The sequence below is a fragment of the Tasmannia lanceolata genome, unplaced genomic scaffold (assembly GCF_043159265.1).
Source record: "Tasmannia lanceolata isolate RefF3 unplaced genomic scaffold, GAP_Taslan_0.1 ptg000013l, whole genome shotgun sequence".
In the NCBI taxonomy this organism is placed as follows: Eukaryota; Viridiplantae; Streptophyta; class Magnoliopsida; order Canellales; family Winteraceae; genus Tasmannia; species Tasmannia lanceolata.
The window spans coordinates 14,063,076-14,082,149 of record NW_027518690.1 but is presented as its reverse complement, the minus strand read 5'-3'; the positions used below and the strand labels follow the sequence as shown (position 1 = coordinate 14,082,149).

Genomic DNA, 19,074 nt, shown 5'->3' with positions numbered 1-19,074 from the left:
CTATCACACGTAATTTAAAAACGTTTTAAGGGGATGTGGCACCCGGAATTAAAACGGTAATATTAAAAATATTTTTTTGCTTTTTTTTTTTAACTTTCCTATGCATCGATATCCCTCTAACATGATTTATTGCCTATTTTTCATGGCACTAAATCGAATCAAATCGTTTCCTCATCCGATATATTTTCCTAAAATATTGCAATCCTTATCATATATCTTATCTCTATCCAAATCTACTCTAAAATCAAGGATTCCAATCTCTCTCTATTAAATAGCCTAAAATGAAATGAAAAAAGGCCTAAAATCAAGGATTACAATCTCTCTCGATTAAATAGCCTAAAATGGGATGAAAAAAAATGCCTAAAATCAAGGATTACAAACTCTCTCTCTCTCTCTCTCTCTCTCTCTCTCTTTATATATATATATATATATATATATATATATATATATATATATATATATATATATATATATATATTAGTTATAAATCTTTCTTTTTTGGGTCGCCCCGTGCATTGCACGCGATTGCAACTAGTTTCTATATATATATATATATATATATATATTAGCATTCTTGGTCCATGCTATGCAAGTGTGTAAAAAAAATAAAATTTGGGCCCACCCCATCGAAACAAGAGGTGTAAAATGGTGACCACCACCCTACATATGGGCTTGGGTGGAGACAGTGGGACCTACCCATCAATACATGAGGCAAAATGGTGGGCCCCACCCAATGCATGATTTTGAATTGAGTTGGTGGGACACACCCTATTTCCAAATTGTCAAGGCTTTTTTAACCAATATAGCAAAGTAGAAGACTTCTTTTGCAACTACCCCAAATATAATTATTGAGTTTTTATATGCAGTAAGCCCTTACAGTCCTGTATTTTTCAAAATGTATTGTATGGACCACACTATAGGATGATCTAAACCCTTCATGTGATGGAACACAACGTAAATAGGTGTTGCGCCAAAAATCATTTCCACTGGATGATTTTAGCCCTCTGATCTATAGAGTTTCCCTTGAAGAAAATACGGGACTATAAGAGCTTACACCATATAAAAACCCTTCCTTATTAAAGAAATCAAAACCAGCTAGAAAGTAGGAGAACGAACGTCTATCTATCTATAGTACAATGAGCAATGGGAGACAATATAAACCCACGGGGCACGGTAGACCAAAAATAGTTGAACAACGAATTACAATAGTACCCGGTAATACCGTTGGGGTGGCTTGGGCAATGTTAAAACTTCACTTGGTGGGCACGTAAAGGGGAAGGAGTCCTTGTGTCTAGAAATCGGGAGGCAAAAGCCTATACTTTCTTGCTTGCACGGTGATGCTGCGAGCTTGACGAGAAATGATGAAAAGTACGTTTAAGAAAAGCTATATATTTCCTAAGTTGACCAAACATATTCTAAAAATGAAACCTTAAAAAAAGAGCAAGCTTCAAAATGAAATTTTCAGCACATTTTGTTTGTCTTTTCTTCAAAATTAAGTTTCTAAGTGTATATTTCCCATTTTCAGCCCATTACGTTAAACAAGAATCCATTGTTTCCAAACGGTCCACTAAACACGTCCATTTATGTTAAACACGCGATAAACAAGAAATCCGTTAAAATGATCCACGCTAAGAAGTTCTTTTCCATGGAAAACAATAAAATAAATGTGAGTAAAAAATTTTAATATCACACACGTGCATGCCATGCCACGTCCACATCCATGTCTACGACCACGGCCCGGCTCGGCTCAACGCGTGTGTGGTAAAGATATTTCCCACAAATCTACAGCTTTCTCTCGGAGAATCACCAACCCTTCGAAATCCAACTCTCATGCGCGCGCGCCTCTCTTCCCACTCTCAATTTATCTCTACAAAACTCAAATGAATTGAGGGAAATTCAAAAAAGCACAGAGGGGGAAGTTGTACCACAAAAGAACAAAAGTGCACAAGTTGTAATTTTGATTTACACCGTGTCTTTTCTCTTAAGCTACAAAGAAAAGTCAAAATCACTCTGGAAAGGATCCAACGGATAAGTGATCTGAGCGAATCATGTGCAAGACATAGGTAGATCCAAACCAAAGTGTGTCCACTGACACCCCTGCTGGCATCCTACTAAAATTTTCAAAACTATTTTAAATGCAGGAACGAGATGTTTTAGGGGTTTTGCTTGGCTTTTGGATGTCACGACAGCATAATCCCTTGTTTGGTTGCCGAGACTATGAGGGTTGTATCATGCTTAAACATTATTTAATCATTGCATGTCTGCTGATGCTTCACCCTTGTCTCCTCCCGATAAAATTCCAGCCAAAAACTACAAAAAATAGTTGTTTTTTCCTTGGATTTCTTGGGAATGATGCTTTTCTCTCCCCCCTTCTCTTCTCTCTCTAAACTGATAATGACAATGCCCTCCCCCACTCTACGAAGTTAACAGCCAAACACAACTTCCCATATAGATTCAAAACTAATGTAATTCAGGGTTTTTTCAAAGTTAAATGCCTAAGGCGCCTTAGAGGATTATCACATCAGCTATGGCCAGGCTTGTTGACAGCCCTACATTTTAGAAAGAACAAACAAAAGAGAGTGGAAATATCATTTCCCAAAACCTTTAAAAGCCCATCCTTTCCCGAATGGTTGATAGAAGGCACGAGAAGACGCTGTGTGTATTGAAAGGCGGCGGAATCTAGAGAAGGCACGGGGACGTAAGGCATTCGGCCTTATACTAACTGGTCATGGTCAATGTAGCTCGATTATCTTGAAGTAAGTTTCAGTAGTTGGAAGTGGGCCCGCACGACAAATGGTACTTTGGTTGGTTAAATAGGCAGGACCCCACTGTAAATTGATATTGTCACCCCCTCTATGAACCCTATTATGCAATTTATGCGCATAACTGCCGTTGGTATTTTGGGTATTCTACTTTTTTTTTGATCGGTTGTGTAAAATACTTGAAGCAGCCACCAACTCTGTCGCTTTGACCGAAACCATAACCTGCTGACATTGGAAGTGGAAAACGTGAACTACATTCTAGTACTACCTCGGATTGGATTAGGATTGGCCTCAAATTTAGGTGGTGGAATATGTACGTTGACTGAGACCTTCTAATCCTGAATCGACAGAGTAGGTGTTTTCTTCGCATACAAAAGAGGTCCTTCTTAATGCATTTAATTGCTATTAAAAAAATTACATTTATAAGGTTCTTAATAAACCCAATCTGACCTAATTTGAAAAATCAAGTTAGATGGGTTAGGTTAAGGTTGAGAGATTTAGAAGGGGTAAGCTTAGGGTTGATCATCGCTCAAGTTTGAACAGGTTAGGGCTAAGGTAAACACTACCTCGGGTTGGGATAGGGTTTGACTCGATGAGACTCAAACCGATCGGGATAGGGTTAAGGTAAAAGTTGCCCAACTGTTTTGTTAAATTCAATTACGTGATAAATTGGGAGTGGAAAACGTGAACTACATTCTAGTACTCCTCGGAATGGATTAGGGTTGGCCTCAAATTTAGTTGGTGAAATATGTACGATGACTGAGACCTTCTAATCCTGAATCGACAGAGTAGGTGTTTTCTTGGCATACAGAGAGGTCCTTTTAATGCATTTAATTGCTACTAAGAAATTTACATTTATATAAAGATTTTAGATCCCTTGGAAGTGTGAAGATTGCAACTCACTGTTCCCATTGTGTATGGGAAAAATAATCTTTCCACCCCATTTCCTAGCATTGGAACACCTTTTGCTTCTCTTTTCTTGAAAATGACTGCATTTCACCCTTTTTGTTTCACTTTTATTGAAGCAAAATTTATTTCTAAGAAAAGACAAAAAGGGTGGAAATATCAGTTCTCACAGAAGAAGATTTTAATAGGGTTCCTAATAGCTATAAATAAGGGAAACTTGCACTCTCATGCAACAGCCCTCCTGCTAAACGCCTTGCTGGTCCCTAGCCAATCCCATGTATAAAAGATGCAAAGAAATATATTTATATGGTAATTAATACGTGTTGGTCTAAGTAACTTAATTTCTTTGGTAGCAAATATGGAATTCAAATTTATAAGATTTTAAATAAGGTGTAATACCTTAAGTAGCTCATGGGAAATTTGCATTTATAAGGTTCTTAATAACCTTTGGAACCTATAGTTAGATAGATTTGGTATCGATCCTTTGGACGGTTTTGATTTAATTTACTCCCTTTTTTTTCCCTTGGGGTCTTCTTCCTTTGCTCTTTGCCTTTTCATCCTTTGTTTTTGTCTCAACACTATTTGTAACTAGTAAAAATGCACGTGCAATACACATGCTATCCATTTAAATTATCCATTTAAGATTGTACAGACCACATCATGGGTTGATCTAAACCGTCCATGTGATGGAACACAACATCAATAGGTTGTGCTCGTAAAATCATTTCCATAGGCTGATCCTAGCCTTCCAATCTATAGAGGTTTCAATAATTTTTGTTCCTCTTAAGGTGCACAGAATTCGTCAATATTTTTATAGGTATCCTCCATTCGTAATACGTGTTGGTTTAAGTAACCTAATTTCTTTGGTAGCAAATATGAAATTCAAATTTATAAGATTTTAAATCCAAATTCGGCGTTTGGCAAGCCTTTATGACATCTGGATTTGGATTTGAGTGAAATCCACAAGATTTGCATATTCCTCATGTTAGTATAACTTTTTGGATTTATAAATCCTTTCTGCGAGAGGTTATTTATAAATCTAAATCTGTCCCGTACGGGTTAAAATGAAAAAAATATACCAAAGAAGTGTTAAATGACTAAAGTACCCACATGACATTAAAAAATCATCGAAATACGTCGTATTAGGTAAAATGACTAGAAAACCCCCGGGTCAGGCAAAATGACTGAAATACCCCTATGCCAGGTAAAAATGAAAATATACCCCCGAATCGTGCAAAATGACTAAAATACCCTAATGACATAAAATGATCAAAATAACCTCATATAGGGTAAAATGACTAGAATACCTCAAGATTATGGAAAATTACCAAAATACCCCTATATCAATTTAAAATGACCCATGGCTCATGAAAAATGACTAAAATGTGATTGCAAAACGTGATTGCCCAATCCCCGGCACGTACAAAGGCGGGGCATCCACCCTTGATATTTGCTCCCCCCTTGTACGTGCCCGATTGGATACCATATAATTTCTCCAAACCAAAAAAAAAAAAAGGACTTCGAAAATTCGAGATTAATATGTAATCACAAAAAAGTGCATTTAAAATTGGGAAATGTTATCAGCACCACTGTATTTTAATGAGGGCACTCCTCACTTTATTAAAAGTACGGTATGGCCCGCACCATAAGATGATCCAAACCGTCCATTAGATGGGCCGTCCACGACCTAAATAGGTTGTGCCCCAAAAATTATTTCCATAGGTTGATCCTAACCCTCCGATCTGAATGTTAGAGGGTTGATCCTAACCCTCTATAGATCGGAAGGTTAGGAGTGCCCTCATCAAAATACAGTAGTGGGATTGTAAATGCAGGACTTAAGGAAAAAAAAAATGAAAAACTGAGATGGGTGCCTGGCCTGATCATAGGAGTGTGTGTATCAGCCGTGGTTAATTTTTCGCGCAATTTTCTTCCTTCCACGGCAAATGGCTTTCTTCAAAGGTGGAATGAGAGGAATGAAAAATTTTAAATGTCTTGTGTTTGACCCAAAATAGTAAGAAATGAAAGGAAGTCATAATCTTCTAAATGAAGGAACCAAAGCTATATATGGTGCAAGTTGCATGCATGGCCTTATAGGGCAAAAATCTTTTTAGTTTTTGTTGAAAACTGGTTTCTTGTCGTCCCAAATAGGTATTTGTTTATTTAGTAGGGAAATGATGTCTTCAATCCCTTGTTTTATTAGTGGCACTCTTCTCTATTTTTTTCACGCTTCTAGTCAGGCAATAATTGTAACTCTTGGGTTCCAGGAAAAATAGATATTGGAATGACTTTTCCTTAGGAAAGAGTTCTCTCCAACAGCTTAAGCTTTTAAGGTAACTGGTAGTTTCACAGTTTGGCTAATCAATTATCCACATATATTTTCCCCATACCCAAAGATTGGGCCGTTTGGATACACCAATTTTAGAATCTGGGATTTCTTCAAAATTGGGCATATAGATGCATATAGATGCATAGATACTTATTCGGGATGTTTTCTCTAATTCTAAAACATAACTATATATATATATATATATATATATATATATATATATATATATATATATATATATACACACACACACACTAGTAAAAAACCCCGTGCGATGCACGGGCCGACAAAGAACTGTACGGACCACATCACGAGTTGATCCAAACCGTCCATGTGATGGAATACAACATAAATAGGTTGTGCCCCAAAAATCATTTCCATAGGCTGATCCTAGCCCTCCAATCTATAGAGGTTTCCATAATATGTTATTCCTCTTAAATCGGATGGTTAAGATCACCCCATAGATTTTTTTTATTAAAAAAGCATAAAGGAGGCGGGGTAGGATTGAAATTATGTGGCTTTAATAGGTGCCTTTGTTAAAAAACATAAAGGAGGGGGTAGGATTGAAAATATGTGTGTTGAATGGGTGCCTTCGTTAAAAAAAGTCAAAAAAACTGATGTGTAATTCCACAAAAAATTCTCTTATTTTCTCTTCTACTATATAGTACTAGTAAAAAAACCCGTGCGATGCACGGGCCGACAAAGAACGGTACGGACCACGTGATAGGTTGATCCAAACCGTCCATGTGATGGAACACAACATAAATAGGTTGTGCCCTAAAAATCATTTCCATAGGCTGATTCTAGCCCTCCAATCTATAGATGTTTCCATAATTCCTCTTATCTTAAATCGGATGGTCAAGATCACCCTATAGTTTTTTAATTAAAAAACCATAAAGGAGGGGGGTAAGATCGAAATTATACGGCTTTAATGGGTGCCTTTGTTAAAAGCATAAAGGGGGGGGTAGGATTGAAATTATATGAGTTGAATGGGGGCATTTGTTCAAAAAAGTCAAAAATATGACGTGTAATTCTCACGTGATTTTTAAAAAAATCGAAAAAACCCTCCTCTTTTCATCCCAGCTTATTATAGTAGATTAGACTAGTAAAAAACCCCGTGCGATGCACGGGCCGACAAAGAACTGTACGGACCGCATCACGGGTTGATCCAAACCGTCCATGTGATGGAACACAACATAAATAGGTTGTGCACCAAAAATCATTTTCATAGGCTGATCCTAGCCCTCCAATCTATAGAGGTTTCCATAATATGTTGTTCCTCTTAAATCGAATGGTTAAGATCACCCTATAGATTTTTTGATTAAAAAAGCATAAAGTAGGGGGGTAGGATTGAAATTATTTGCCTTTAATGGGTGCCTTTGTTAAAAAGCATAAAGGAGGGAATAGGATTGAAAATATGTGTGTTGAATGGGTGCCTTTGTTAAAAAAAGTCAAAAAGAGTGATGTGTAATTCTACAAAAAATCTCTTATTTTCTCTTCTAGTATATAGATGTAGATACTAGTAAAAAACCCCGTGCATCACGTCAAAGAACTGTACGGACCACATCATAGATTGATCCAAACCGTCCATGTGATGGAACACAACATAAATAGGTTGTGCCCCAAAACTCATTCCCATAGGCTGATCCTAGCCCTCCAATCTATAGAGGTTTCCATAATATGTTGTTCCTCTTAAATCGGATGGTTAAGATCACCCTATAGATTTTTTATTAAAAAAGCATAAAGAGGAGGGCAGGATTGAAATTATTTGGCTTTAATGGGTGCCTTTGTTAAAAAGCATAAAGGAGGGGGTATGATTGAAAATATGTGTGTTGAATGGGTGCCTTTGTTGAAAAAAGTCAAAAAGAGTGATGTGTAATTCTACAGAAATTCCCTTATTTTCTCTTCTACTATATATATACTAGTGGATAACCCGTGCGATGCACGGGTCAAAAAATAAATAATTCGCCAAAATGTTGCTAATATGCGTAGGATATTGAGAGATAGAAGCAATTTTACTAAAATCATGGGACATAGTCGAGATTTTTTCTCCAATACATAGAAATAATGGTATTTACTTTTCTGATATTTTATATGAATTCTCCCAAAAGCCTATTGATACGACAGATTTGAGGAAAATAGAAAGACCAGCAAGACCAAAAATAAACAGGGCATAACCCAAGGGGCCAGTATCCATGATGCTGCTGCGATTCTCCATAAGTTTGCAACCCAAACTCTTGTTTGCCAAGAGGAATAGAAAAGTGAAATTGATTGAAAAAAATGGATATACTGAGGATGGTGGTGTGCGGTGCGCAATCGAACATGATGAAACATGATATTCTGAGGTCCAAGTTCAGATCCATGAAGACTCTGAAAATTTTGTGCATGCAATTTCGTCCCCGTATAAAGTCATCCCGTAAGGAGGTGGCACAAACAGGTTCCCATGTGTTTTGGATGCTTGTAGCAAGAAACTATGGAAAAGTGGTAGCAGACTTCCATCATATGAGAGGGATCAAGAGTAATCTCCCCAGCCACAATATAGTACTATTGAAGGAATCTAATACATAAAGACCAATGCCCATATTACCAAATGATCATAGTGAAGAAAAATACTACCAAGAGGGTAGTTATTGTGACTGAAATTATATATCCTCATCATATAAAATTGTAATAATCCTTCGTTGCGTCAATGGTCAGACCAATTTGTGATAAACCTAACATTGTCAATTTTGGAATTGATACGAAATGCCATCCCAACATTGGCAATCTTTGAGCATCTTGAAAGGTCCATCTCTTTCAAACCATTCATTCCTAAAACCAAGAAAATAGAACATCCAATCATAAGTAATCCCATATGGAATCACCAAATCAACCATAAATCATGAGCCTGATACAGTTAAAGCATTGCATCCAGTAACATTATAAGTGAGTAGTGGAGATAAACAATCTGATAATTTTTTTGATTTGCAACACAATTTAAGAGTTTAGAAACCATTGAAAAAAATGAAGAGCAGAATGATTGATATCCCCGCAACCTGCTATGTTTAACGTGCCAAGGTAGTGAAGTACATCTAAATGTCAGAAAAATTTGTAGCAAATTTAAAGCAGCAGCAATAAAAAGAATGGAAATAAAAATTAAAAATATGTAAGGGAATAAGAACTCATGTATCTCTTCTATTCAGAAACCATGAATTTGGCTGTTTCAGGGACCCTGAAAATTCCTAAATGCCTTGAAGAAGCATGCATATAATAAAATATAAAACAGTGAAATCTGCACCAGACGAATTTAAAAATCACCTGAAATAAAGAGTTCGAACTCTAGAAAACCCTAGCCCTAATCTGACGAAAGAGAAGCCTGTTCGAAGGTGGGCATTAGGAGATATGATTTTTATCTGTGGCATTGAGCCAAACATCTTGCGTGCAGACATCTCTCTAGGGCCGGCATCGATCCTCTTTTCACAGTTGATGGTGGGCTTCAGGAAAAGTGCGACTCTGGTAGAGATTTAGAGAGGAGCTGGGCTGTCTGCAACTGACAGGAATTATTTTTTCTTATTAAGAGATGAAACGCTAGAGTAACATGAGGCGATAATGAACAAACAGGGCATCATCCTTAGGAAAAACATACAATTTAGTATAACTGAAATCAGAAAAAATAACATAAAAGGGCATTGAAGGAACACATACTGCGCACTGCCCATTTTTATAATGGAATTGATCAGGTTCTGACCCGGACAAAGAGAAACCTAAAAATCCATGAGAAAAATATTAAAAATCTTAATCTTAATAGCAATCTGAATATCCAAAAAGAAGAACGCAAATAAGGAAACCCAAAAAAATGAACTAAAAGGGGACAAAGACCATCCATTTTCCTTCCATTTCTTTAGTTTACAACCATTATTGCAAGGTCTCAGTAAAAAAAGAAACGAAAAGAGACCAGAAAAAAACCAACGTACAGACTGCGGAGTCGAATCCATCCATGTTGTCGAGCAGGATATAAAATATCTCAAAAGAAAAAATCTCTCACGGAAGACACCTAATACAGAGAGAGTGAGAAATAAATTAGGGAGGGACGATCTTACCCTTCGACGTGTTATGGACCTGTGGCGGTAAAGAGAAAAGAGTGGGAAATCAAGGGGCATAGAAGACTTTCTCTCTTGGTGATGAAAGTTAGGGATGGCAGCAACCGTAAATATTAATGGTGACATGTAAATCTAACAAAAACAGATAAAAGAAAAGAAAACTAAAGTGTTATATAAAAATATCTCTGACGATAGAAAGGTCAGAGGAGACGTGATAGAAAGAAATGGGGAAAAGGGAAGTAAAAATATCTCTGAATGAGAGGAGACGTGTTAGAAACAAATTGGTATGTGACGCGTGGCAAGGGGAGAATAGAGGAGAGAGTATGTAAAACCTTATATACGTGAATTGAAATTATATCAGTTGAATGGGTGCATTTGTTCAAAAAAGTCAAGAAATGTGATGTGTAATTCTGATGTAATTTTCAAAAAAATGGAAAAAACTCTCTTCTTTTCATCCCAGCTTACGGACCACGTCATAGGTTGATCCAAACCGTCCATCTGATGGAACACAACATAAATAGGTTGTGCCCCAAAAATCATTTCCATGGGCTGATCCTAGCCCTCCAATCTATAGATGTTTCCATAATTCCTCTTAAATCGGATGGTTAAGATCACCCTATAGATTTTTTATTAAAAAACCATAAAGGAGGGGGGTAAGATTGAAATTATATGGTCAATCATGAGAATTTCAAGTAAAGAAAACGAATAAATGAACTATATTTCCAGGACATGAGTTTGGCATTCTTCTTATCTCTGCATTGCTTTCTTACTACTCTGTTTTTTGCACGGGATGCAAAAGAATTATGATTTTTAAAAAAAAAATGCATTCATATAAAGATGGAAATTGGAAATGTAGCTTCTGCCTAATAATATGGAAAAGAAGACACAATTCAACAGTTATAGTGTGCAACAACAGTACCTATACCGTGAATATAAGACTTTTAATATGGAATTCATTTTAAAGCCAAATCATCCTAATTCGACAACTTTGAGACTCCATGAGTTGGGCATGTAGCTCAATGGTGAGGCACCGTTTCTCCACCCTGTGGTCGTCCCAGCTTACCTATCCAGAAATAAAAGAAAAAAAATTAGAAAATACGCCCTCACAGCTTAATTGACAATTTATTTGGGCATCTTGCACAAAAGTAGAGTACAATTCTAAAATTGTCAAGAATTTATTTTCAATTTTAAGTCACCTTCTAACCAATATTAGGAGAGAAGAACACTATCTCATACTATTAATTGGTTGAACACTATCTCAAGCTATTAACTACAGTTTCGAAAGGGTTGGATAATGATCTAGTGGAAGTAAGAAAATGCATGGAACATATCAAATTAGAGGAGCTCAACTTTATCTGATTGGTTCAAGTTAAAATTTAAAGAGGCATCTAATTCCTGTGTTTCTGATATAGATAGAGCCATTGTCTTGAACTCATTGGTTTAAAGAATTAGTGAGGGGAAGACCTATCTTTTAGATGCTTCAAATCTTTTACATTTGATTTACTTGAATATAAAAGGAAAAAAATAACAGAATTTATGTGTAGGGCAAAAGAAAAAAATAACAGCAAAAGTTCATGAAACTCCAACAAAAAAAGGATTAGGGAAAATATTTTAAAAGGAATGGAAAAAGAAAACATGAAATTGACCCAAAACCCACTGAAGGCTTAAAATTCATGAATAGACTCCCTGGATGATCAAAAGATCAAACAACCCCTATTTCTATTATCTCAAGCCCATCAAAATTTCTTCACCAGATTAACATAAGGCTCAAGATTCCACCTAATGTTTCCATAAACCTATGTAAAATCTTCAAATGAAAAGAAAAATTGAATGAAATACTTAATTAAAACCATACCCAAACGATGAAGAACTGAAAATATTAAAACATCCAATAGATCCGAAGCTCAACTATATTTATACAATTGCATCCAAAATCCAACCAAGCTGCCCTGAAATCATAAAAGCTATATTCAATCAATCAGATATATATTTAAATATGTATATGATACACCTGTAATATAGAATTAAGACAATGTCTAAGATTGAGGAAATATGCATTCAATTATTTTCTTTTAAAACAAAAAAAAAACAGAATTTATGTGTGAAGGGCAAAAGAAAAAAAATAAAAGCAAAATTTCATTAAACTAAAACCACTAAAGGCTTCAAAAGATCAAACAACCCCTACTTCTATTATCTCAAACCCATCAAAGAGAACAAATTTCTTCACCAAATTAACTTAAGGCCTAAAATTCCACGAAATGATCCAAAAACCTATCTAAAAGCTTAAAATGAAAAAAAAAAAAGTAATGAAAATCATACCCAAATGATGAATAACTGAATTGATTACTTAAAATCCACCAAAAAGGATAAAATAGTTGCAAGAAATTATTAAAAGAATGGAAACTAAAAAGAAGCATTAGAAAATGCCCAATATATTAGCCCCATAGTGAAAGAAATACAAATAAGGCATCAGAGTTGGCAATTGAAAATGGAAATCATATAGTTAGTCTACATTGGTCAAGGATTCGGTACAAATCACTCTTATTATTGACCTTTTCTCATTGGCAGATGTGATGATGTCACATAATAGAACTCCAACACAGGCATTGATTTGTCAGACCCTGCAAAATGTTATGAGTCAAAGAGGCATATTGCACTAAAGAATTTATAAGTTCTTAGCTTCATCTAAAGAAAAGAAAAAGGAAAAAAAAATTCTTATCATACATTTCCCACGTCACCGTAGTCACTTTTTTTGAAAGAAACACATGAAAATACCTCAAACATAACAGAACCGATTGGAGTTGCATCTTCTCTTGGGGCTGTTGATGACAACATCGACAATAACTTGAATGAGTTAAGGGGTTTTAGTATTAAGGGTTTCATTAGATGGCCTTTTATGTATTTGTTTAAATGGATGACCTTTTATACGATCCAGCATTAATAAATCCATCTTTTATAAAATCCAACGTATCTCCTGCATGTATTAATGAAGGACGTTGTTGAGGAGCTGCAACTAATGTAATTGGAGGCGTAAGAAACCTCGATAATTCTAGAGTAAAGGAAATTTGGGAATTTGTAGATAAGAAAGAAAGGAGAAAAAAGCCCAATCATTCCAGATTAATTGAAATCTCTGCAATAAACATGTTATGTTATGTAATTGGGGGCATAAGAAACCTCAATCATTCCAGTTTAAAGGAAATCAGGGAATTTGAAGATAAAAATAAAGTAAAAAAAAAAAAAAAAACCCAATCATTCCAGATTAAATGAAATCACTGTAACAAACATGCTATCCTTACCTGTGATCAAATATCTAAACATGTAGGAGCTGTTGATTGCCTTTGTAGACCTTGAGATCAATATTTGTGGGAAAAAAACCCAAAAGCTAAGGTTCTGGATGAGTAGAAGAGAAACTGAAATAGGCAGATAGAAATGACTTAGTGGGACAGAAACTAAGTTAGGAAAAAATACAAAAAAAGGAATGGATTTCTGGGTGGAATCTCTGGTATGGATAGTGGAGACGAACTAAAATTGGGAAAAAAATCCCAAAAATTCTGTCCTTTGGATGAGCATGGAGATGTGAGGGGGAGAGAAGGGTGAGAAGAAGACATGAGAGAGAGAGAGAGAGAGTGATGGCGTGGGAATTTAAGGGCATATGAGAAAGAAGAGGATGGTGTTGGAATTTTAGGGCATATGAGAAAGAAGATCACATGAGTAGAGAGAGATGTCGTGGGAATTTAAGGACACGGGAGGTATTTTTCACTCGGATGTTTGGAATTTTAGGGCATAAGAGGTATTTATGTGTTTGGGGTGATGTGTAATTCTCATATAATTTTCAAAAAAATGAAAAAACTCTCTTCTTTTCCTCCCAGCTTATAGTAGTACTAGTAAGACCCGCCGTGCGATGCACGGCTTGAAAAATAAAAATAGAAGTAAACAATTCATAGTGAGATAACTCCCATATAATAAACAATGGATATATGAAGTACCTCTAAAGAAGTAAACAACACATGTAATGAACTAAACCATCAGTGTGTTATGTCTGACTGACTTTGGAAAAATTGTAGGTGAAGGTGTCGTTGTTCTCATCAACAGGATCCAATTCCCTTGGTAGCATGGTTACAAACTGCAACATGGTTGAAAGTCAAATTAGCTTAAGAAGAAAGATAAGAAGCAAATAGTCAAAAGGATGTTCAATGGGACCTGATCAGTTTGATCCTGTGCGACGCACGGGCCAGTAGAGAAAACACAAATGATTTGTAAAACGATGTTCTAAAACTATTCATGTATAAAAGTGACTAAAAAAATAACAATAATTAGTCGTGTACAAATTCATATTCAGAGAAAACATCTATTTCAAGGGAAAAAGTAGGACTTCAACTTTAAATCTCTTAACAGGGACACCAGAAATCACAAATACTCCTGGTAAAGGCACAATCATCAAATTTAGGTGTATAAAAGACAACATAGAGAGAGGCCTTAGTGTACCTTTTACAAATAAGATTATATTAAGTAAGGGGACTGATATCCCTGCTACTAAATGCACTACTCATTACATGGGATCAAGAACGGTATGACACATATATAGCCCCCAAATAAAACCTGCAATGATACATATTAAGTACGATCTACGCATATTGAAGTAGCCGGAGAAGAGGTGTCACATTAACAGAGGTGGAAAGTTCAAAATTCTTCCTTGGTTATTCAATAGCCGCCGCACACTTACGCAAATAGCGTAATTGATCGAGGCCTGCACCACTATAGTAGCATCAATTGCTGTCTTTGCTGCTCAAGGGATGGGGAAAACATAGTTGAAATCCTAATAATCTCGCATCTAAAACTGAGCCTATCATATCAAAGGTGGATCATGTTTGAATATAAAAATATTAATAGGTCCTAAATTGGATTGATCTGGGCTGTTCACTTACTATGTCTTACTTTGGATCCCACATGGACCTAAGATCATGCCTATAATCCAATCCTAAAGCAGGCAACCAACCCTAGAACCAATATCTTTGCATTCCTCTCTCCACCCAGATGAATATTATCTAAATGACTCCTTACTATAAGCATGGTCAAAGACAAAAGCTACATGCAGCTGGAATCTAGAAGAAGCATGGAAAAAATAATAAAGTAGGAAGCATTCTAAATCCAGACAGCATGTATATCCGATATTAACAATGTGTCCAACTTTTAACTGATCCCTAAAATCAAGAGACCTCCATATGTGCCTGAAGTCATTATCTACCCATGAAGACAGCAACCCAGAATCTTTAACATATCAAAAGCCTTAAAAAACTAAGATGTGTTTTATCCAAATTACATAAAGGAACTATATATTTCAATAATTTGACAAATAAGCAAGCAAATCTATCAAAAGGGAAACAAAATAAAAGACACTTGGTAAGATGAAGTTTTCCCCAACATAAACCCTGCCAATTTGCTACACGTCTGGAAAAACAGCTATTAATGTAATAAAAAACAACAAAATACAAAGCAAATTCACAGTTTCTGAAAAGAACTGTAACAACAAAATACGAAGAAAACTTACACTCTTAGAAAATTATATCCGAAGAAATCAATCCATAGATTTATACCTGTTTCTTGGTTGTTCCCCATAAAGTACACTTATGCATACCTGAATTGAGAATATCTTCATGAGGAACAACAAACATGTCAGAAAATAAACATTGGAGTTCAGATATGGACAGGAGATATCAAATGCAGAGTGTTGTGAGATATTATTTAGTATTGCAATAAACAATCCAAAATAAAGAAATAAATGAAGCCTGAGAAAAAACAGAGTTAGAAACAGAAAAGTAAATCCTAGAAGAACATAAACCCCATATAAGAGAGAAGAGAAATAAGAAAACCAAAGTAGAAACAGAGAAGGGAAGATTTAGTGTTTACCTCAATATCAAATTTAGAAACATTCCCAGCAGAGCAGACAGAGAAATGAAGATAACCGCAAAATCATAGCCTATAGAGGAGTAGAAAAAAGGTTGATAAGAAAAGCATGATTTAGCCATTAAAAAAAAAAAAAAAAAAAAAGCATGATTTATTTGTCACATAATCATGTGCGAAAAAAACACAATCTAGGGTTAAAAATAAGCAATGGATTTAGAGAGAGCTGCAATGAAAAGATGCTAAAAGCTTGAACGTTTTCCAGAGAAATCGGAAGGGAAGGAGAGAATTATAAATTGAGGGAGAGTGAGGAAACAATAACATAACAGCTTTAGCATGTTTGGAAGTACACCCAAATTGTGTGAACTCCAATTGACAGTTTCTAACATAGCATTACATATATGAAGCACACCTCTTTTTTCATATAAACTGCAACTATGGAAGCAAAAGTAAACCATGGTCGAACAACATAACTTAATTAAAGAAAATTACAAAATTACGGGTAACTATAAGTATCTTACCTTGGAAGTTTTCCCATGGCTAAGAGCCGAGTTGCCTCACCGTATCATTATCTGTGTAGAAGATAATTTTCATGATGTTTGACCCTTGAAATACATGATAGACTTTGTAAAGGCATCTCCATGGTTAGCAGCAGCAACATCTGTTGCAAGAGGAGAATATAAAAAAACCAAGAGGAGAGACTTCAAGGCATGACGGAAACGAAAATGAAAACGTGTTTAGTCTGAAAAAAGACCTTGACTATTTTCAAAGGGGAAAAAACCCAAAAGGAAATCAGCTTAGGGAAACCCTAACTCCAATTCTGATATTTCATGGAGAAAAAAAAAACCCCAAAAATATGAGATAGGAGAGAAGATTCCAAAAAAAGGGGCTTGAAACAAAAAGAGTAGGGGAAAGAAGAAGAAGAAAAAAGAAGTGCACCACTTTCAATCCCTCCTTATGTTGGAAGAGAGAAGATTTAGAGAAGAAGACCTTGACTGGAAGCTAAGAGATGAGAGTGGGTAATAGGGTTTCGAGAAGAAGGCCATGCAAGGAAGGGATTATGGTTATTAGGGTTCCTGGGGAGAGATGGAAGAGAGAGGAGGAGACGTGTTTGGAGAGGGTTTTCTAAAAATATCTTTCGCGAGAGAGATAAAGGGTGGGGAGGACATGTATTAGAGTGAGGACACGTATACAGAGAAAAGAAAAAAAATCTGACTTTCGATCTACTTAAAAGATCTCTGCCGCACCAAAAAAAAAAAATCTCTGACTCATAATGGCTTAACAGCAGGAAATTAGAATTTGTTAGGGCATTTGTGAAGTAACAAAGGGCATTCGAGGTATATTTGGGTGAAGATCCTCCGTGTAAAACTCACAGAATTTACGAAAAAATAGAAAAAAACTCTGAATTTCATCCCCGCTTATCTGCAGGAGAAGACGAAAGAGAAATATCTCTGAGGGGCGGAATTGGGATGGCTGGGACACGTGGAGAAAGAGGAAAAATCCCAATGGTTAAAAAGCATAAAATCGAAAAAAGAAGTCATCATTACGATTTTTTTGTGATTTGCTAGCCACTTTCTCCAAGGCCGCTTCTCGGCCTGTGGCCATCCATTATTGCAAAGATTGGCAGAAGTGCAAAGGGTGGCTAGCAAAAGCATGAAATCGAAAAAAAAAAGTCATCATTACAATTTTTACGATTTTTTGTGATCGACAGATGTGTAAGTTTTCAATGAAAAATTACCTACAAATGGAGCTAAAGTTGGAAAATTACCCCAAAGGTACGAATAGGGTGTATTAAGATATGACAATTACCTAAAAAAGTACGATGAAAAGGGTATGTCTTCTGCTTTTTGGGGCAAAACCTATCTCCCAAGCCAAAAAATAACTCCTGTTAAAGAGGCAAATCAAAATTTGTTGGAGGGCTGAACCGTAAAGAAGCAGACAAAAAGCAGCTGGGGGAGGAAGGGACGATGACACGCGGCAGGGTGAACAGTAAAAAAAGGCTTCCAGCTTATTATAGTAGATATATATATATATATATATATATATATATATATATATATATATATATATATATAGATTGACAATTGACATAGGCCGTGTTTCTGCAACCTGCCTAGATATTGACAGATTGATGGATGAATAGATAGAAAATCTTAGATAAATTGGGGCGGGCGGGGGCTGACTGCGAGCGAGTCAGAAGACCAGAATCGCCCGCATATCCCCCCCCCCCCCCGACGGATAAAGAACCACCCTTCAACGTTATTCGTTAAGTTTTAAAGGTAAAGAAAAATGTTAAAGGGGGGTAATTGAAAAATGTCTCTATTTCTTATAACTAGTGTCAGTTATATATCCCTCTGCCATATTCGTATCTAAAACTTTTAGTGACGCTTTTATAGGGGCAGAAATACAATCGTTACTGCAATGATATAGCTATGATGGTCATTTGTGAATTGGCTACAGAGTTAAGATGTTGCCAAATACGATATTTATTGTAGTGACCCGAAACTACATTTAGGGCATGTGCTGGCAACATGAAATATTTGTGTGAGGAGCTGAGAAGGGGGGGGGGGAGACTTTAGAGTGAACAAGTAGAGAGAGAGAGAGAGAGAGAGAGAGAGAGAGAGAACACAAGTACAACAAATCCCTAAAAACGGAGGGAAAAAATACGCTAATTCAAATTGGGTTTTTGTTTTTCCTGTTTTCCATGGACTTTTCATGCTCTCCTCAATCGCAACCCCACAATCTCTCCCTTCCCATAGAATTTTTTTTTATGGCTGCCAGTAAGGGTGTCAATTTTGGCTCGGGCTCGGAAGCTCGCTCGAGCTCGAGCTCGGCTCGAATCCTTAACTATATATATATATATATATATATATATATATATATATATATACTAGTAAAAAACCCGTGCGATGCACGGGCCGACAAAGAATTGTACGGACCACGTCATAGGTTGATCCAAACCGTCCATGTGATGGAACACAACATAAATAGTTTGTGCCCCAAAAATCATTTCCATAGGCTGATCCTAGCCCTCCAATCTATAGATGTTTCCATAATTCCTCTTAAATCGGATGATTAAGATCACCCTGTAGATTTTTTA

General features: G+C 36.1%; 1 long non-coding RNA gene across 25 annotated transcripts; it reads right to left on the bottom strand.

Annotated features, from left to right (window-relative positions):
- Positions 1–7,990: 7,990 nt before the first annotated feature.
- On the bottom strand, positions 7,991–17,406 carry LOC143889860 (uncharacterized). 25 transcript variants are annotated; one of them, XR_013254964.1, is made up of 15 exons: positions 16,914–17,401; positions 16,729–16,794; positions 16,496–16,635; positions 15,981–16,050; positions 15,668–15,723; positions 14,060–14,196; positions 13,370–13,483; positions 12,993–13,047; positions 12,849–12,892; positions 12,626–12,694; positions 11,929–12,022; positions 10,993–11,136; positions 9,679–9,737; positions 9,292–9,523; positions 7,991–8,805 (listed from the first exon to the last, which is right to left on the bottom strand). It is a non-coding gene; the product is annotated as an uncharacterized LOC143889860 (long non-coding RNA). The 25 variants fall into 25 exon arrangements; XR_013254967.1 differs by lacking the exon at positions 16,729–16,794 and having other exon boundaries at positions 12,798–12,892; positions 12,993–13,086; XR_013254980.1 differs by lacking the exon at positions 16,729–16,794 and having other exon boundaries at positions 9,292–9,517; positions 16,914–17,400.
- Between the last annotated feature and the right edge of the window lie 1,668 nt (positions 17,407–19,074).